The sequence below is a fragment of the Equus caballus genome, chromosome 14 (genome assembly GCF_041296265.1).
Source record: "Equus caballus isolate H_3958 breed thoroughbred chromosome 14, TB-T2T, whole genome shotgun sequence".
Classification (NCBI taxonomy): domain Eukaryota; kingdom Metazoa; phylum Chordata; class Mammalia; order Perissodactyla; family Equidae; genus Equus; species Equus caballus.
The window spans coordinates 35,411,580-35,433,276 of record NC_091697.1 but is presented as its reverse complement, the minus strand read 5'-3'; the positions used below and the strand labels follow the sequence as shown (position 1 = coordinate 35,433,276).

The 21,697-nt window shown below is 45.1% G+C and overlaps 1 long non-coding RNA gene across 3 annotated transcripts in view; it reads right to left on the bottom strand.

Annotated features, from left to right (window-relative positions):
* Positions 1-21,697, bottom strand: part of LOC111767747 (uncharacterized) — an 80,433-nt gene that overhangs the window by 52,296 nt on the left and 6,440 nt on the right. The window contains exons 3-6 of one of the 3 annotated variants that reach the window (XR_011425032.1): positions 9,655-10,411; positions 4,031-4,116; positions 3,158-3,244; positions 1,747-1,802 (exon numbers count right to left, since the gene is read on the bottom strand). This is a non-coding gene — a long non-coding RNA (uncharacterized lncRNA). Of the gene's footprint in view, positions 1-1,746; positions 1,803-3,091; positions 3,245-4,030; positions 4,117-9,654; positions 10,412-21,697 lie in introns of all 3 variants that reach the window. The other 2 variants (XR_011425033.1, XR_011425031.1) reach the window with 2 other exon arrangements.

Sequence of the window (21,697 nt, the reverse complement as noted above, 5' to 3'; positions counted from 1 at the left end):
CTCCCCCACAAACACACATTGACACACTGATGCACCCACAATAGCAACAAATCTAGAACAACCCAGTGGTGGACATTTGTAATTTTTTGTCTGCTCAGTACCAGAAGCCTCTTCCTATTTGGGGGGAATCCTCCATTGTACAAAGATGAAACTAGATCCTTGATTTCCCAGCTTCCCTTGCAGCTAGGAGGTGGCATATGACCCAGACTCCACCAATCAGGTACATCTGCTCTTGGACTTGGAATCACGTGTTACTGACTCAAAAAAAGTAGATACAAGGAAGTTCCATCCTGATGGAGTAGTGGCTACATCCAGGCTCCAAGTACCATAATAGTAGGTATGCCAGTGGCTATATCTGGGGTTCAGTGACATCCAGGTTCCAATGTGCCCTTACTGAACCAGTTCTGTCATGTGATTTGACCTTTATTCTCTACCTTTCCTGGGGATTTTAAGAACTATCCAAATCTTTTCAATAATTTCATTTTCTGCTTCAATCATCTAGAATAATTGTCTGTTGCTTGCAATCAACACCCTCAACTAGCATAAACTCCTTCCTTATTTTGTGACCAGAGATCTTGTATCTTGATTCTACCACTTCTGATTGCACAAGTTCTAGTGAGTTTCATCTCACTCAGTATCCAAGAGAAATAGGCAATGGCAGATATGTAAGCTCTGGCACAGAACCCTCCAGAAGTCCTGAAGAGCTGGAACATGCTGCCAGCCTCCAGCACCCAGAGGAGTGAAAGCATGCTATCTCCAGTTATGACCACGGAGAAGAGTTGCTTGCTTCAAGGTTCAGACTCAAAACCCAATGGCAGAGATGGAGCCCTCTTCCTGCCTCTCCCACAAAGACATCCCATCCAGAAGCTCTTGGCTCTATTGCATCTCCTGCCCTCTCCCAGGCCAAGCACTCAGGAATGATTGACTTCTACTCCCTTGCAATTTCAGAACCTTCAGCCTCCTTGCATTATCAGCCAACGACATCCAAAGGGTAGGATACTTGCCCTGCTCCTGCTATTCTAAATCATCATCTATTAAATTAGTCATCTACTGCTGCATAATAAATCATCTGAAAACTTAGTGGCTTAAAACAACAATAGTTGTTTATTACCTCTCATGGTTTCTGGGGTCAGGAATTCAGTCAGAGCACAGTAGGATGGCTTCTCTCTGCTTTATGATGTTTGGGGGCCTCGCTGGAAAATTCAAGGGCTGGAGGCTGCACTCATTTGGTACCTCATGAGTGACCTCACTCGTTCAGTGAGGGGTTATTCACTCTCATGTCTGGAAGTTGAAGCTGTCTGTCGACTGGGAGCCTAACTGAGGCCATAAACTAAGACACTGCCACACAAGGCCTCTCCATGGCTTGAGTTTCCTTACAAGATGGCAGCTGGGTTCCAAGAGCCAGACCATATTGCCTTCTCATGATTTAACCTCGAAAGTCATGTGGCATCACTTCCACCACATTCAAGGAAGTTACAAAGATCTGCCATATTTTATGGAGAGGGAACAGAGTCACCCACCTCTCAATGGAGAAGTGTCAATGTCACCCTGTAAGACAAGCCTGTACTATGGAAGATATATTGGCGTGGCCATCTTGGGAAAATACTTTCTGCCGCAGTCACCTCAGTAATTCCCAGGCTAAGAAGGCCTCTTGGGACTCATTGTCCCTGGCTCATGAGACAACTTACTGTGCACCTGCCCTTCTAAGTATACCCACTAAGTCCAGAACACCCTAGACCCACTCACCTTCTAAGAGGGGAACTACATTCAGTGAGCCTCAGACGGTCTTCTGGATCCCTCTTCTGAAGAAAAACAAATAAACACAAATGTCATCTCAATAGGGCTCCCTGGTACACATGTGAACCCAATGATACTGACTTCAACAACCCCTCAGAGCTATACACTGCTTTCTAGTTCACGCTGTGCTTTCGCTTGCACAGGCTCATTTAATCAATAAATCCCAAGATGACTTTTCCGAAGGAAAAAAGTAAATAAATAAAACTTGTTAAGTACAACACGGCTCAAAATTCACTCTCCCTACACTTCCCCAGCTCAACTTCTGCCTCCTGGAATTATATTCATGAAGATTTAGACCCTCTGGGGCTGACACCTCGGCATGAAATGCACTCCACATCAGCAAGCTTGTCGAGGGGGGAGAGGGAACCAGGTAAGAAGGTGGCTTACACAACAGGAAGAGGAGGCCCTAGCAAAATTGAGCTAATGTTCCTAAGCTACGGATCTTGCAGGAGCTGGATAATTTTGAGGCAGAAAGGCACCAAATAAATTGACTGTGTATTTAGCCCGCAGGCAAAGCATCAGTGGTTCATTGCTGAGAATTTTCATAACACCTTCCCACAGCCCCACTCCCTCAGTTCTTTGGCTGTAGGTCAGGCCTCACTCCATGTGAGATGAGGGCAAAGTGGCGTCAGGGAAGCTGGAACTGGGTACCAACTCTACAGCGCTCAACAGTGTAGAGATTCTAGGCCCCGATTTTTGCGGGGGAGAATCACTTTAGGCTTCCACCATGACTGTAGAATAAAAGTTACTTGCACTTGTCAAAAAGCTTGGGTTATTGATGCTGAAATTTGAAGCGGGCTTCTCATGGTAAATAAAAATGGTAGCCATCCTTTGAAGATGCTCGGTTTGTGCCAATCACTGAACTATATCCTTTACAGGTATTATTGAGTTTGATTAATTAATCTAACACATGTTATTGAGTACCTACCATGATCTCCTGGAGATTATATGAGGTATGTGCTGTTAAAGTTGGGACTAAAACCAGCTCTGTGAGATTCCAAAGCCTGACCCATTAACCACAAACCCTGAACCCCGAGCTGGCAACGTGTGTCTTCTGTGACCTGAGGACCCGGTGCCAGGCATCCGAGGGTTCATCTCAGGCTTCAAGGCTCAGCAGGCTGAGCTACTAGTTTAAAATGCTTTGGTGATCTGTGGAGACAATTCAAAGGAGGAAAATGGAGAGGCTCTCACAGGCCCAGCATACGTAGAGGGTGTCAGAGGGACTGGTCAGGCCTGGGTTAGAATTACAGCCCTGCCACTTACTAGCTGTGTGACCTTGGGTGAGCTACTTCACCTTTCTGTGAAGAGGGGATAAAGCAAGTAGATGAGATAATGAGCTAAAGCATAGTGCCTGGCTCACAGGAAGTGATCACGCGATGCTTGATGAAGATGAAAGTGAAGATGAGGATGCAGCTTAGAAGAAGCGTCTCCAAGCGGCAGCCAGAGCCTGGAAAACCAAGAACGATAGTTGAGTATATTGCAAAACAAAATACACATGCCAGCCCCTCAGAGGTGAAGATGGGGTTTGCACCATGCCAGGAAAAAGGGAGAGGGTCAAATGTCAAGAAGGATGCAATTCATCCTTTCTTTCATTCATTCATCCATCCAGTCGTTCAATAAATATTTCTCAGACCCCTGCTACATGCAATATGCTCTGTGATGCCAAAAGGAGTGCAGGACCCAGTGCTGTCTGAGGAAGTTGGGCAGGGAGGCAGTCAGGGGAATAAATGTCATCACAAGGCTTTGGGAGACATCAGTCCAGAGACGTGGGGGCTACACTGGTGGGTCAGGAAGCGGAGTGGGGACTTGTAGGCTTTCCCCATAGTTCAAATAGCTTCACAGGCATTGAATCTGCCACCAGGTTCTGGAAGCTTAAGAGGCCACAGGGGACTGGGTTTGAAAGGCCTCTCTGGATAGCTTTGTCTAGTCTGAACCATCCCAAGTAAACCTAATGACTCTTAGAGCAAAGCTCTGAGACATACCTGGTTCCAGAGGTCTCAGGCTGGCCCCTGACATAGTCAAAATAGACAGCTACCTACCAACACAAGGGGACAGCCAGCCAAAAGTTGTCCTTGCTGAACTGCCAGAACCCCCCTCAGCAGAGCCAGGCCGTGGTGGTCCACAGGGAGACCCACTCAATGGCTTCACTCACAGGTACTAAATGCCCACCATGTGCCAATCTCTGGGCGAGGCCTGGGGGTACAGCATTAAATAAAACAAATGAGGTTCCTACCCTTGAGGAGCTCATGTTCATGGTCAGGAAACAACTAGAGGATTGGTCTGCAATCCCTTATCTGAAACCTTTGCCACCAGATGTTTCTGGGGATAGAGAATTTTTCACATTTCAGAGAAGTCATGCGTTCAAATTTCATATAATGCATTATACCCCATAGAGTCTGGGTCAGCACTTCCTAGTCAAACACACGAAGAGTTCTGCAGCCACACATATCAATACTTACACTAAGGGGGATAAGATAGTTTCACATCAGTTTAGGTCAGATTTTCCTACAAAAACTGCAAATTTATGTCAAAAATAAACTGATGAGTGCCAAACCTATTTTTTTTAACGTTCCGTTTTCAGGGCATTTGGAATTCAGAATTATGGAAGAGGATTGTGAACAAGATAATTTTAGACAGTGACACAGGCAATGGAGACAATCAGAGAGAGTAATGTAATCCTGAGTGAGGTGGGGACAGAACATCTTCAGGTAAAGTGGGCATGCATGCAAAGCACCGTGCAGGGCCCTTGACACGCATTCTCTCATGTCATCCTCTACTCCCCTGGGAGGTAATGTTGTCACTTCCATTTACAGACAAAGAACTGGAGAACTGGCACCATTAGGAACCTCATTCTAGGCCAGCACTCCCCAAACCTCCACAAATACTGCTCATGGTTTTACTATGTTCACATGCTCCTCTCTAGTCCTTAAGATTCTCCTTTAAATCAAGTCAAGTTTTTTAACTTATATAATTTTACTTTTAAGGGAAGCATTATAGAACCACCATAAATGGAAAGATGGTATCTTTGTAATACACATAAAAATATGGTAGCTCTTAACATTGTGCGCTGTTTGCCTCTGCACCACCTAAACATTATCCATGCAGACCACACTTTGAGAAACTCCAATCTAGGCCAACAAGCAGAGCCCGGCCTGAGCCCCATGCTCTTCCTCTCACGAGGAACTGCCCTGCTAGACCAGGATGGCAGCAAGACCAGCTGGATCCATTTCACCAGCTCACCACATCTTGGACCCAATGGAATCTTCACCTTCCTAGGAATTCATCCAGAATGGACTCTGAAGGTAGAAGAAGAAGGAAGAAAGAAGAAGAGAAAAGAAGAAGAGGAAAAAAGAGAAGGAGGAGGAGGAGGAGGAGAAGGAGGAGGAGAAGGAGAAGGAGGAGGAGGAGGAGGAGAAGGAGGAGGAGGAGGAGGAGAAGAGCAAGAAGAAGAGCAGCCACCAAGCACTGCGCTAAGTGCTTTACAAACAGTGCCTCATTGAGGCTTCACAGCCCTGGGGTAGATACCATTGCTACCCCCATTTCACAAAAGAGGACACACAAGACAAGGGGAGGCCAAGGTCACAGAGCTACCAGAGGCAGAGCTGCGATTCAAACTCAGGTCTCAGGCCTCCAGAGCTTGTACCCAGCCTTCCTTAGTATCATTCCTGTCCTCCCTTGGACACTTTAGAGCACTCTGCTACACAACGGTGCTGAAGTCCTCACACACTGGTTTGCAGGTGTTGTGGATGTGCCTTTCTCACCAAGTTGTGAGCTTCTGGAGGGCACAGCCCATGTTTTAATGCTGCCGGAAGACAGGGTGAAAGCAGGGATCATTTCTGTCTTGTTCAACTCTGTGCCCCCTTCCCGTAGGGCAGTGTCTGATACCCACAGGAGGTGCTCAGTAAACACTTGTTGAGTGAATGAATGGATGGACAAAAGGATGGCTGGATATCCACCCTTGAATCTGGTATCCCAGTACCCAGCACAGTGGCTGACACATAGAAAGAGCTCCATAAAGATTTGTGGAATGACAGTCCTGTTACTTGAAAATTAAGCAGAACTAATTCTGCTTTTAGAATTCAAAAAAGATGAATTTTAAATGGGGCGTTCTTCTGTTTAAATAAATAAACAAACAAGCTAGCAATAGGCAAAGAAAGAAGAGAGAACACTTTCCAACACAGTTATGCAAGATCAATTTAGACAAAAAATGTTAAAAGCCTGGATTTGAAACCAAACCTGAGCCCAAAAGGAGTCGTCTTTTTGGCAACATGCTTCCACGAGAACACACACTATAATCCCCAGCTCTTGTATCAATTCCTCAGAGACAGATGGCACCCATCAATTTTAAGTGATTAAATGCATTCCTGGAATTCTCAAGTGTTCCTCCTGATTCAGATGGAAGGTGTGTGTGCTCAGGGAAGAGAGGAAACGTCTGACGATCTATTGTTCAGTGAATGTGGGTGCGGGAGGGGTGGAGAGGAAGGGTCAGGGTGCATGAGTCCCTTATTTAGGAGGGTTTGGAAATTTAATAGGATGTGAAACCAACTGCATGTTGAAGAGCACATTAGGTCCTCTATCCAATCAGTTCTTGTTTTATGAGGTGATCATCTCAGGGTAACACACTCATCAGCCACACTCCGCTGGAATCTCAAATGTAACAACCCCCTTGACAAAATTCTCAAGGACAGAGAGTACTGCCCAGCACAGGGCAGAAAAACATCTGGTTTTTCCAAGTCACCAAGACAGAAAGATGCAGGATCGTTGCACATATTCAATGAGATAACAGGTGAAATTGCCTAACTCATTGCCTATCACGTGGGAATCCAAAAATTCCCTTCTGTAATAATAAAAGAGCTCCATGGAATTGAACTCTGTCCAGGCCCCAAATAATTATTTACATAATATGGGGCAATTTTCAAATTGCCTGCACATCTTGTCTTTCATTTTTTTCTCCCCAGCCACCCTTTGAGGCCAGTTGGCAACGGCTTTATTATCTCCACGCAGTTGAGGAGGAAATTAACACTCAGACAATCAAGCGCCTGACCCAAAGTCGCACAGCAAGGAGGTGGCAGAACTGGGATGGAAATACAGCTCTTTGAATTCCAGGGGCTATTTTCCTGGAGTCCTCTGTCTCTGCCACTGGCTGATGTGGCTGTCTCAGACCAGCCCCGCCCAGGGATGAAACAGATAGACATTTAAGCAGAGTGACTTTTAAAAATTTCTCTGATCTTCTCCTCCACTGCCCTTCCAAGGTTCTCCAAATCCCCAGCCAACTCTTTTCAAGGTCGAGTGCTAACAACCAACCCCTCACAGAGTTATCCCGCCTGTGTCTTCGAAAGAGCCCAGGTCTGTCCTTGTTGGTGAACATTTGAGTCAAGATTTTGCTTCCAGACTCCCAGTGCCTTCATCCATAAAAGGAAGAGTCTGGATCACATGATCTTCAAAGTCCCCTCCTGCTGGGTCATTTGCTGTCACTCCAATCTAAACAGACCTCTGAGGAGTTTGGCCACCTCTTCCCTGTCCACTTATAAAAGGCCCAATAGCAGGATAAGAACAAGGGCACTGGGGCCTGGAAAGAAATGCTCCTGCCAGAGCCTGGTATGCCTGAGAGCCCGGGGGCTGGCGCAGCTCCGATTCTAATGCCATGGAGCCAGTAACACTCACCACCTCTCCCTGCATGCTCCCCCCACACCCCCTGCCCTTCCTCTCTCCTTACTCTGCCTGGCCAGGCTGGCAAACCATAGGCAGACAGCTATGGGCTCTGGGCAAGGCTGGTCTGTGGGATCTCTGCTGGCTCTGCTTACGATTCCACTTAAAGAAACCAGTTATGCTCGTATTTGTGGTCCTACCAAATGTGTTTGGATTCTTGTGGTTTGTCGGTGAGAATCGTTGAAGGATGGACCCTGTTGGCCCCTGCCACCACAACAACCCATAAGTCCGCTGGTTCCCTATGAAGCCAGAGAGCAGGGGGAGAGAGAAAGAGCAAAAAGAGAGACTGACTCACAAGGTATACAGACATTGAGAATTATCCCCTTTAGATTGTAAAAGCCACTGCATCCCAGAACCTGATTCCCAGAAGGTGTGTGTGTGCATGACAACTGAAACTCGAATAAAGAGCTAATTCTCAGCAATTTGTACTTCTGATTTATGTTTATAAGCTAGAGGTTAGATTAAGAATACAGGCATTAGGGGCTGTTAGTATATCGAACATATATTTACAGAGTGCAACAAGGTGATTTTTTAATAGTCTATTATTATTTTAAAATACTGATTATTGACCATTTGCAAGATGCTTGTCACTATCTAAGGACTTTCCTTGTATTATCTCATTTAATCCTTAAAACACGCTATGAAGTTATCATGGCGATACGGACTGCTTCTTTTGTTTGGGAGTTTTCTGACTATCTGCTGTTAGTATCAATGAAGAGAAGCTAAGGGGAGGCTTGGGAGGGAGGGACAAATTTGAGATGCTCACTTTAGAACAGGAAGGCAAATAGATTTTAGCTCAAGCGCCAGCTACAAGTGAAAACTGGTGGGAACCCGGAAAGTTGGGTTGAGAAAGATTCTGAGATTAAGTCCGGGCTTAGTGGGAAAGAGTGGCATGATTGACAGGCAATGCCTGTCATGGGCACTCAAGGAAGAAGTATCATTCCATGTGACAAGTATTTGCCATTGTTGCTGAAGAACAAATTCCAGACCCATCCTCCAGTGCAGGAACTCCTGTGGATGCCTATACAGGTTGTGCTCTGCACAACTCTAGAGGGTGCCATTCATATAGATTTGGATGTAAATGGAACCCCTTGGACTCAGGCAGCTCTTAACCTGCACAACTGTACCTGGCAGGCCTGTACATGTGATCTCTCATGGAAACGGAAACTGAGGTAGGAGATGACAAACTGGACGGCAGAGATGAGTCCTTAAATGTTAGGTGCTTTAGTGCAAAGAGCTCCAGGTGGGAAATAAAGAACCTTTGGCCCTTCTTTTAATTTGTTGTGTGTCCTGAAGCAATCTCTTTCCCTTTTCTAGGCTTCAGTTTTGGAGCTTATGATATGAGCTGTTTAGACCACAGGGGCCCTGAAATCCTTGCCAAATGTGTATGTGGGGAACTTCGTTGTTGAGTTTGCCACCCAACATCTCTTCCCCTTCTTGTGACATCATAGCCCAATCCTGTTTAAGGGAGCTGCCCTCCCTACTCTCGACATTGAAGCTTTACTCTGTTTATAAGCATATGGCTGAGCTAAACCAAGCAGCACGTTTCATCCACCCCTAACCCCTAGACACAGTGACTGGTTCAGAGCTGGACCCATAACTCCAACAGCACCAACGAGACTAAAGTCCAGGGATTTTTTTAAAGCTAGGATAGAAGTACACTTCATCTTTCTTATTGTATGTGAACCTGGAAGGATGTAGCCCCAAGTCATCTGGGGGACCACGAGGGAAATTCTATTTGAAAATAGAGCCCTCATCAAAGAAGCAAAATCAAAAAATAAGGAAACTGTATTCCGGTCATACTGTTTGAACCCTGTATCGAGCTTCACCTGGAGCCAGACACTCTCTGACATGAACCAATAAATTCCTTTTGTGTAAGTAGTCTGGTGTGGCTTTTCCACTAAAAGAATCCTAATTGAAAATGTATGAATTCATGAATATAAAGAAAGAATTTTGCACCCTCTAACTCTGGCCAAAACTGGTCTTGGTATCACTGGCAAGAGTCCAGCAGAAATGGGAAGTCTGCATGATGCTATGAGAAGATGCCCAATAAGCAACCTAGATTCCATTTAAGTGCTTCCCCTCCCCCAACATGTCACACACATGCAATGGGACTGGGCAAATGAACCAAGTTATTACCATGCTTACCAAGATTTCCACTTCCAAATGAGTGCTGTCATCAAAGCAGTCACTTGGAGAGGGAGGCTGTGGATTTATTTCTTTATGTCAAAAATGCTTCCAGGACTCTTTTTTTGAAGGTCTGTAGATCCAGTTTGCAAAAGCCCCACTGAGAACATTCAGATCAAAATTACAACAAACCTTGATTGACCACTTATTAAGTGTAAAGGGCTATGACAAGCACTGGGACATAAGCAACAACAACGACAAGCATTCATAATTAGAAGGAAAAAATAAAGCAGGTGTCCAATCCACGCAAACATGGCACTCCTGCTGGCTCATAGAAATAATCTTCAAATGGTAAAGTGGTTTTCTAGGCAAACCCTCAAGCTCTTCTCGCCTCCATCCCTTTTGGATCCTATGTGTTCTTCAGGGAATACCTATGAAGCACTTCTTTTCTAATATCTATCCCTCTTGTCATCTATATGGTTACCATGGAAGCCATCATAGAAGTGACCCCTTCCCCCTGATCAGTGTTGATGGTCCAGGGCTAGCCACCTACACAAGCCTGATCAATCATAGAACCCATTGCCTAGCAACAGCTGATTGGTTCAGAGGCAAGCCCCTGACCCTCAGACTTATCTGAGCCCTTCCATGGGAGTTTTGAGTCTAGACAGATACAAAGGAGCCAGGCTTTCTGTGGCTGCCTATTTCTCAGATGTAAAAATTAGGACTTTTTATGGTCTTGTTCCTCATCATGTGAATCAGAGAAAGAGAGGGCTTTATCCTGTGGAAAGAAAAGAAGAAAGAAACAAAGATGAGATATGGGATGTAAGGAGTTATCGAAAGGGTTTTGAACCCCTGGATCCAGTTGCTCCTGAAACCCAGACACTTGCCAGGTTTTGAATTGCTCGTTATACTCAACTAATTTATAATAAAGTCCTGTTTTTGCTTAAGCTAGTTGGAGCTGGTTTTCTATCAGCTAAAACAAAGAGTCCTTACAAACATGATCCAGATAGGACAGGTGTCTCTGGTTCCGGTCTAAGTCCACCCAGCCAGATTTGGTCTCCTCCCCAATTCCTGCATTTGGATCTGTACAGTTCTGAACCTTGACCCCCCTCCAACAGGATGCCTTCCCGCCTCTCAGGTGGGGCATCCCAGCTTGCAAAACTCCACCTTGTTTTCCCTGTGAAGGGAAAGCAATGGAAGAAGACGTTCCCAAGAAACCATGACGCTCAGCTGCGGGTGTGGACTGTGCCAGAGCTGTGTCCATGGAGCTGTGGCAGAGCTGAGGGAGGAGCAAGCAGATCCAGCTGCAAGGACCAGGAGAGGACTGCAGGGATTTAGCGAATCCTCGAGGGCTGGGTGGGACTTTAATAGGTGAAGAGGATTGGAATTACAGGAGGCAGTCAGCTTGGAAAGAGAATTTTTAACAGAAGAAACAAAATGGGCCAAAAAGTTTGTGGGAAAATGGGAAGTGCAGCCTTAGTGGACTTCTAAATAAAAAAGCCTTCCATCTTGATTCCTACATTATTTAACAGACTTGGCTCCAACTGACTTTGCCTTTCAAATGGTTATTTTTTGAGGAGAAGGGGACAGTTAATTACATGTCTATTATTTAAAAAAGAAAAGAAAACTTTTAGAAAATATGGAAAAGTATGAAATCACCCATAATCCCTCTACCTACTCAGACATAATCCCAGCTAAGACATTTGTATATATGCTTATTACCTCTTTTTAAATCATCCGAACATTTACATATTATAAAAGTACATTTTAACTGTTTGTACAGTTTGGTATCGTGGTTTCGTTCACTTTCAATACTTTATGCACAGAATGTCATTAAATATACCAAACGTCACAATTTTACATCATTATCAGTTAAATGGCTCTAGAGTGTTCTCTGTGTGATGTGTTATGTCTTAACCAGTTCCCTACTGATGGCCATTTAGGCTGCTTCCTATTAGGCGTGAGTGCATGTGTGTGAATTTGCTTTTATATCAACACTGTGATGAACTGATCTTGGTGCATTTGTTTGTTTGTTTTCTTAAGGTAAATACCAAGAAGTGTGATTGCTGTGTTAAAGGGTATACATATTTCATTTTGACTCATATCGTCAAACGCCCTTTAGAAATGTGCCAATTTACGTCTCCCAACACTCTATGAGACAATCAGTCTTCCTTTACCTTTTTCAGACTTTTCAGAGTTAGTTTTATTCCTCTCCATCTGCCCAAAAGGTAAAAACCTGATGTCATTGTTGTATAATTTGCATTTATTTTATTACTACTTTCTTTTTTTTTTTTTTTTTAAGATTTTATTTTTCCTTTGTCTCCCCAAAGCCCCCGGTACATACTTGTATACTTTTTTAGCTGTGGGTCCTTCTAGTTGTGGCATGTGGGATGCCGCCTCAGCATGGTTTGATGAGCAGTGCCATGTCCGCGCCCAGGATTCGAACCGGCAAAACCCTGGGCCACCAAAGCGGAGCACACGAATTTAACCACTTGGCCACAGGACCGGCCCCTATTACTGCTTTCTACTACAACTTTATATGTGACTATTGGTCATACATATGTTTTATTTAAGATTTATCCATTCATGCCCTTTTCACACTTTTATTTGGATGTTATTTATCGTTTCATGATTGATCTATAAGGACTTTTTAAATATCTAGAATATTAATTATCTATTATTCTTATATGTTGACAACCTGTTTTTGATATATCCTTTGTGTTTTATCTTAGTAACGTGGGAGGTTTTGCCACATAAGTTTTACATTTTTATTTATATCGATATTCATTTCTTTTATAGTTTCTAATGTTGATACCATTATTGAAAAGAATTTCCCTAACCCTAAGAAGTGAAAAACATGCACCTATACTTTCTTCTACTATTTTTATGATTTAAATGTTTACATTTAAATCTCTAATTTATCTGGAATTTATGTTTTATGGAAGGTAAAAAGTAAAGTTCTAACTTTTATTTTCCAAATATCCAAAATTGACACTTTTTGAAAAATGGAAATGTCATCTTTATCACATATTCATTCTCATGCATAGTTGGATCTGGCTTTAGATGATCTCTTCTATTCCAGTGGATCTGGTTTTAAAAGATCTATTCTATTCCAATGATCTGGTTTTAGGTGATCTATTCTGTTCCAATGGATCTGGTTTTAGATGACCTATTCTATTCCAGTGATCTGGTTTTAGATGATCTATTCTATTCCAGTGATCTGGTTTTAGGTGATCTATTCTGTTCCAAGGGTCTGCCAACCTCACCCTCTGCTAGTAGCACTCTGTTTCACCTACAGTCACATTTTCAAGCATTTTAATCTGGTAGGGCAATTTCCTCCACATAACCCTCCTTTTTCTAAATGCTTTTGGCTGTTCTTAAGTATTTATTCTTCCAGAAACACTTTGGAATCATTTCGTTAAGTTCCCTCCAAATCCCATTGATATTTTGAATGGAATTTCCTTAAATTAATAGATTAAATTGTAGGGCATTGACATCTTCACTATCCTCCCAGAAGCATAATATACCTTTCCGTTTACTCAAGTCCTCTTTCATGCTCCTCACTAAAGTTGTGTCACTTTCTCCATATAGATCTTACACATTTCTTATTAAAGTTATTTCTGAGTATTACATATTTGGTTACTATCATGAGTGAAGTCTCTTTTCTATTACATTTTATAGCAAGTTCATGCTGGTATACGGCAAGCCACTGAAATATATACACATATATTTATACTATTGGACCTGTCTGGTGAAGCAGGAGCCATGGAAGTGATGAACCTTTACCAGAACTAGCCCCCAGGAAAGAAAGAGAGAGAAATGTCCTGGTTTCTCCTGGTTTTCTCTCTCCTCCATGCCGCAAATTTGGCCGGAAGCCAGATGACAAGGGAGCCTGGGAACCGCAGCCTGGAGGGTGAGGGGTCAGCCCCAGCCATATAGAACAGCACAAGGGAAGTCATGGAAGGGATCTGGGGCAGACAGGCCAAGGGCCAGGACTACGTGCCGTCATAAGAACTATTGATTCCTTCTAAAAGTCATACCCGCTCTCAAATAATGAGTATTTGACTCCACCACAACGACCACAAGAATGTGCACTGGTTTGAGAACAATATTGAAAGAGGAGAAAAAAATCATTTTAATTGGATTATTGAAAGAAGCTTACTATTTCCTGAGGTGATTATTCTGAAAGAGAAAACCTACATATGGACGTATTGGTATTATTTTTAAGTAGGCACATTAATGGAGAATTATTCATTATGTAAAATACGTATTAGGCCCTCCAACAAGTGCCCAAGGAGTGGAGACCAAAGCTGAATCACTCTCTGCAAGAACCCAGTGAACTCTTTTTCTCCCTTCTGCCTTACGGCAGCGTGCTCGCCTTCGTGAGAGGGGAAGTGAGGGGCCTTCTCAGCAGGCCTATCCCCTCCCACCTCCAGCAGGAGCCAAATAGGCCAAATAGGATCCCAACAGGAACAATACTTTAAAAATACAGACTTGCTAAATACCAGCATGAACCAAAGAACCTGCTATAGAATGTAATTTCAACTCTGTATCATTCAACTTTTTTTTTAAAGCTTGGCACCTGAGCTAACATCTGTTGCCAATCTTTTTTTTCCTTCCTTCTTCTCCCCCAAGCCCCCCAGTACATAGTTTATATTCTAGGTGTAGGTCCTTCTGGTTGTGCTATGTGGGACGCCGCCTCAGCACAGCTTGATGAGCTGTGCAAGGTCCACGCCCAGGATCCGAACTGGCGGAACCCTGGGCCGCCTAAGTAAAGCGTGCGAACTTAACCGCCCAGCCACAGGGCCAGCCCCTCAACTTTCTTAAAATCAACTAAATGCTACCTTGAGAAAAAACTCAAAACTTTTCTAAAAGCTTCTTGAGGGGTTCCTTGTTCCTCTCAGCTGTCCTCAGCACCTAGTGGATGCTAAATAGTGAAGTGAAATTGAACCTCTTTAAGTACCAGTGATTGATTTGCCAGCTCTCGGGGGCCCCACACTGTAACATCTCACCTGGAATTACAAACTATTCCACATCTTACCCACCTGTTTAGTCAATAGCACTGTTGACGGCACGGGCTGTGTTTTTCCCGTCTTTGTGTTCCCACCTGATCTAACACGGCCTGGCACAAAGCTCAACCACATTCATGCAATAAACGGAGGAGTGGATGGAGTAGGGCTTGAGTGTTCCCGGCCAGAAAGTGAAGCCTTGAGTAGCTACCTTTGTAATGGTCTGTGTGATGGAGCAATTCCTCTCGGTCTCTGTTTGCGGGAGGTGAGAAGTGGGGGTTTCCTTCCTTCTCTGCTGCCCACGTGTATCTGCTCCCCTCCCAGTGAGTCATCTGGGAACCAGACACCACCACTCTCAGACAGAACACGTCAGGTACCTGCTCGGTGGGGCTGTAAATCCGTGCCGTGTCTCCTGTGGTTACCTAGGGAACCCTGAGGCACAGCCAGGAAGGGGCGCTACAGACAGAGGGGTCTGGCCAGTGTCCCAGCCCCCTCAGCCACAGCCCAGCAGGCACTTCCTGCTCTAGTTTGGAACCCCTGTCCTGTCCCCTGTAGAGGGCAAGGGTAGCCCCTGGCCAAGAGGCCCTGAGAAGCACCAAGATGCCCCTACCACACGTTCAACGAGGCAGAGGCGATCAGTTAGCAAAATAACTGTGAGAGGAATGAGGACAGCTGGAGTCTGGTCCTGCACTCCAGTCCTGGCCCACTACATAAGCAGTCATAAGCAGATCCCCCTTTCACTCTCTGGGGGGGTGAAGATGAAATGAAACAGTACATTAAACTGCTTGGCGTAAGTCCTGACCACAGCAAACAATTAACCAGAGGCTGCTGCAAATGTAATTAGCAGTGGTATATTGTCCCCACTGTAATCCCCCAGCACCATCCCGTCTTACTGATGAGCAAATTCCACTCAGAGGGATTAAGTGACTTAAAGTCCTTCTACCAAGAATTGAATCCACTGGTAACAGCCAACTAGCCACTCTAAAGCATGGGGATTATTCTGGTAACTCCTGTGGGAGCGTGTGGGAAGGACGGACGATAACAGTCAGCTCCATTCAGCTCCACAGCCAGACGGGCACCCTCATTGGGGTTGCACGATGGCCGGAAGGCCTCCAGACCTTGCTCCAAACCTTAGGTCCCCTCATCTTCAGATCCCATGGCACAAGAGTCCCCGGGCTCTCGCTGGCTCTGGGAGTCCACCCTGGAGCCGCAGGGGAGGGTCAGCCGGGTCTGAGAGGTCAGACTCAGGGGACAGCTGTGGGTACAAAGGGAGGCTGAGCACAAGCTAGGAGCCCAAACAAGATGCACTCATGTGTGCGTGTGTGTGTGCGTGTGTGTGTAAAGTCTAAAAAACATTTGCCAAAACGTTTACAGGAATGCTCTCTCTGGATAGCGGAATAAAGGATGATTTCTCTTGTGTTTTCTGTACCTTTCCATAGCTTTACCATAAGCACAATTTACTTTGATAATTTTTTAAAAGCTATTTTCATTTGTTCAGTGATTAAATGATTGGGCTGGACATTGGAGGCCTCAGTCCTGGCTCTGGCTCTGAGTGACCAGGCTCTTGTCATTTTTCTGGCCTTGGTTTCCCCATCTGTAAAATGAGGGCAAGGCTGCACCACCTCTACAGTCCCTCCCAGCTCAGATTCAGGACGCCTCTGTCCTTCTACGTACCACAGCAAGGAGAAAGGTGTGGAGCAGCTGGGTCCTAGAGGACCTGCTTGAATGCAAAGAGAATAATTGTTTCTAAATAGGAATCCATTCCAGATGCCAATGGGCACATTTAGAGAGTTGAAAAAGTTTCTTCACACGCCAACATGTTCCCCAGAACCACAAAGAGAACACCCCTCCTCAGTGGAGAAGGGCTAACCTACTCCAGCCCTGGAAAATCTCTGCCTCCCTCAGAGGGAAGAAGGATTAATATCGCTGAGAATGACGCATCACTACCAAGTGTCAGGCCCGGCACAAAGTGGACTATACACACAGTCTAATTTAAACCCATAGCATTCGTGGCTGCGATCATTTGTTTGGCAGTTAACTAGACAATGAAGTCCCTTGCAGTATTATTTAATTGCCACACAGTTACTGAATGCAAGTTCATGACTTTCGCCTCCCCAGAAAGATCCTTGAGAGGAAGAAATGCCCTTTATCCAACTTTGTGTGTCCCTCAGACCCTAACACAGGGCTCAGTCAATATTTGCTGATCGTTAGAATCCCGCTCCCTTCATCAGTGCTTCTTGGGCCCCTTAGAGGATGATCCCTAATATCAAAGGTTTGACCAGCTCATTGGAGCACACACCTTTGGTTAAGAAAGTGATGCTCTTAGTTCACATTAAAGGGGAGGAGGAGGAGCAACACCTTAGGCCGTTATCCATCACTGGCAGGAAGCCACCACTTTGAAGAGTTGGCCTAACACTCACGGGATCTTCAGGAAACAGGACATCAGACTGGTAGACCTTGACCAGGAACAGAAGGTTAGAAAAGGTCAGGATTTAGAGGGGGCCGGAGGCAACATGGGAGCATTGGGATCTTGGGCAGGGGTTAGAGTTGAAAGGAAGGAAGGGTTACACAGAGGAGAACGGATCCCCAACACAAAATTCAGTGGCATAGTTGCTAAGTTTGCTGCATGCCCTGCTTCAGTGGCCCAGGGTTTGCAGGTTTCAATACCAGGAACGCACCTATACACAGCTCATGCTGTGGTGGCGTCCCACCTACAAAAGAGAGGAAGATGGGCACAGACACTAGCTCAGTGACAATCTTCCTCAAGCAAAAAGAGGAAGATTGGCAACAGATGTTAGCTTAGGGCCAATCTTCCTCACCAAAAAAAAAAAAAAAAGACAATGAAAGAAAGCAAACCTCCTCCTACACAATTTTGCCTCTAGGAAACTCTGGTTTCAGAGGTGGGATGGGCAGTTGGGACCAAACAGCCTGAGCCAAAAACAAGAACAGCAACAAAAATGTCTAAAAAGAGAAAACTCATTGAAAGACAAAAGTTTCACAAACTTTGCTTTATTTTAACTTTCAGTTAAGGCTGAAATCCACCTGCTCTTTTCATTCATTCATTCACTCACCTACTATCTAATAAATATGTATTGAGCACCCACTATCCATCAGACACTGTGCCAGGCCCTTGGATGAGCAAAAAGCAGCACTGTCCCTGGTCTCACTGAGCCTGAAGTCTAGGGAAGGAGGTAGATATCGATCCAGTAATCACATGGAGGAGTGCGTAACCCCAAACCACAGTAAACGCTATGAAAGAGAGGGATGTGGTTTTCTGAGAGCAGAGAAGAAAGGAACCTCACTTGGATTGGGGTGGGGAGGGGCAAGACAGTCTTCCCTGAGGGATAATGCCTGTAGAGAAGTATGAAGAACTGGTAGGCCCCTGGTAAGGAGTAAGCCACAGCAAGTGGAAGCCGAAGTCATTTTTAATGGGCCAGCCGAGGCAAGACTAGCAGGACTGATGATAATCAGAAAATCGAGTTTAAGACCTAGACCCTACAAGAACCCTCTCTATGAGACATTTGGCCAAGCCGTTTGCACTTTCTGGGCCTCCATTGGATGATCTATAAAATAGGGATGACGGATGAAAATGACGTTTCTCACAATGTGGTCTGCCGGTCCTCTGCAGTAGAAGTACTTGGGTTACTTATAAAAAATATAAATTCCTAGACCTCATTGCAGACCTACTGGATCAAAATATCTGGGGCTGGGACCCAGGAATCTGCATTTTAAGGCTCCCTCTAGGTGACTCATACCCGGAAAAGTTTAAGCATCACTAGCTGCATTAGGCAGACCTTGCCTGCTCAGCGGCTCCATATTTCTTTCTAAATTCCCAGGCTCCCAGTGGAGTAGCACCAAGAAGGGGCAGCGTGGGCAGTCCCCCAGACTGAGTGAAGGAACGTTCTAAAGTTTTCAGGCGACAACAAAGGACCGAACTTTCACACTTGGAGCTGGTCCAGCTGTTCCAGGGACGAGTTCCCCAGCTTGATTTGAGAGAAAACAGCTCCAGACAGAATGCTTTTTTTCCTTTTTCGTGTCTCCACTCAACCCCTGGAATTTAATTGAAAATATGTATTCACTGGAGTCTGCTCCCTGCCCTTTTCCCTCCTTCTCTTCTTCCCCTTCTCATGGATCTGGTCCCCTCTGCAGTATCGGGGGCAGGGGGAGGTTCACATGCAACCCCTTCCTTCCTCGCTTTTCTAGGGCACAAACGGTCAGCTTCTGATATGATGGTTTATAGTCTGTGAGCCTCTTTGGTAGGATACACAAGGAAAATTCCTGTTGACACTAATTGTACCGGTGGCTGAGAATTATAGGCTGGGAGCCGGCTGCCTACCTGCCCTTTCCCTCTCCCTCTGCACAGAGAGCTCACAGGGCCCACTGCCCACCACACCCCACTCCCCAAGCCCACCAACACCAGCACTGGCTTGGGCTCCAACCTCGCTAGGAGTTCTCCACGTGAAGAAATATTTCCAACAAGCCCTGGGCTCTCTAGGTGTGGGAGAGCCAATTTCAGGTGCATCTCAACAGCCAGATACATTATATCTGCCTACCTGATAGGGTTCTTGTGCTAAAATGAGAGAATGCATGGAAAGCACATAACGCAAGCCTAGCACACAGTAAGTTCTCAACAAATGCTAGCTATTATTACTTGTATTACTGTTATTTTTCCAGCCACTGTTTGTTTAGGGCTATTTATATCAGAGGAAAAAAAGAATCAGTGACATCAATTGGCAAGTAAAGGGTTGGAGGTATCACTGAGAAATCAACTAGGAAAATCTGTATGTTAATACTCCCCATACTGAGAAACCTGTTGTATGTTTTTATGATGATACAAAATATCAATAGCTAGTATTTATTGAGACTTTTCCAGGTGCCAGACAAAGTCTCATTTAATCCTGACAACAACTCAATGGGGTGAATACCATTCTCACCCTCATTTTACAGAGAAACAGACAGAAGCATAAATAAATGAAGCAACTGGCCCAAGGCCACAGAGCGAGGAAGTGGCAGGAACTACAATTTGATCTGATGTTGAATAAGCTACTTCCTTAGGTCAAACTGGCATCTCTCATGCTGTCTTTGGAGTGTATATCTATGCTCTCTCTTTCTCTGAGATAGACAACAGCTGGGTGCCATCATGGGGTCAATAACCTTAGTAGTCCTTAGAGACTATTATCGGAGCAGGTCCCCTACTTTTCTCCCTGGAAGAGTTAAGACTTGACACAAGCCCCTGAGCTCACTTGAGCTTCCTAGGGAGAGGTTAGGAGGAGCCATGTACTCCTTGGACCCCACCCCAGAGAAGGGTTCATGTTTGTGTCGTGCAGTAGCATATGGTCCAAAACGACTTCTGCTTCTCTGAATCTATGTCCCTGGTTTGCTGAAGTTTGCCCAGAAATTCCTGTAGTTTTGTTTAGCAGCGAGGTCAGCCTACAGCCAAAGTTGGGTTATCTGGGAAATGAAAAGTATCAGCTTTGAGTCAAACTGACTCCACTCTAATCCTATCTCTGAGTCATCTTGGGCAAGGTAAGTAATCTCTCTTATCCTCAGCATCCTCACCTGTAGATTGGAGCCAACAATGTCTTCCACAAAAGAGTTGTTTGGAGGATTAAATGAGATGGCGCTTGTGAATTCGTTTAGCACAATGCCTAGTGCATAAGTGCACTCAGTCAAAGTTAATTAGCTTTCAATGGATAGCACTCCCAAGGGCAGGGGAGGTATTTGGAGGCCCCTCCAGGAAGCTGCAATTCACAACATGCAGCTAACTGCCATTATACCAGCTTGCTCCTGTCTAGAAGTTTCCACAAAATCTTCCCCATACCCCACCCCGCCGAGCACTTACCAGGGCAGTCCCACAAGAGGCAGAAAAATCAAGGCTCCTCCTCCTTCTCCCTTCATCTCTTCAGGACTCCCAAGGCAACCTTCCAAATCTGTCTGTTTGGCGTCCAGTAAACAGCTGAGAAACGCTGGGCATTTCCTGTCCCAGCATTCCTCAGTACGCCATAGAGATGGGCAAAGAAAACTGCGTCTTTCTCACACTCCTCCCTCCTTTGCCGTGCCCATGGGGCCCTGGGATGCCACACGCCATTTCCCAAGCTTGCCCACCCCAACCCCAGGGTCCTACCCTGTCACCTCTGCCAGAAAATGGCAATGAGAAGACAGAAATCACCCCCTGACATCACTTCCTTGTTGCTCCCCAGGGGCCTGGTCTTTCCTCTCCAAAGCTGGGCTCTAACACTTTGTCCAGATACAATTTTTAGAGGCCCCCAAGGAAAAAGGTTCCCACCACTTCCTTTAGACCTTTCTGAACTTGATGGCCACCACAAGTGAAAATCGCCCAAAAGGGTGGGATGGTTTGGTTCAGAGTACAAAAGAAGAAGAAGAGAAAGGATGGGGAAATTTGAGACGTACGTCATGTATTTATTTGTTTCCTTATTTAACTCGCATCCCTGATCAATGTCAGAGAGAATTCTCAGTGCATCCTCAGATGCACATTCCACTTATTCATCTTAGGCTGTGAACTCTGAAACGACAAGAGAGGCTGGCGTCCACTCACCTTATTCAGTTCAAATTCTGCTCTGTGATGAATGGTAAAACACTGGATTAGTTCTGTTGCTTGAGAGTAAAAGAGGATACACCGAGATAGAGCTGGCAGGAGAGAGGCTCAGGCAAGGAAAATAAGAAGCAACAGAGTGGAGACCAATTGATCAGAGGGCCTGCCAGGAGCTTGGCATTGAGGAAGCCCCTATAAGGAATGTAGGCAAAGTAAGGAGTAAAACAACGTGTCCACAGTTTTCAGTAGGTACTCAATAAGGTCTAGGACCCAAAAAGTTAAAGAGCCAGTAAGGGACAGCTCTTTCCCTTATGAAACTTAGAATGGGAGGGATAAGATTAATAAATACAAAATCACGGACGACATCAGCACAATAGTAGCTGTCTTTGGTTGAGCGTTTTTTATGAGCCAGGGCCCAGCCTAAGCCTTACAGACTATGGTTCCTTTAGTTCTCAGAACAGCCTAATATGTGCATTAACTCAGGGAATAGGAGGTGTTATCC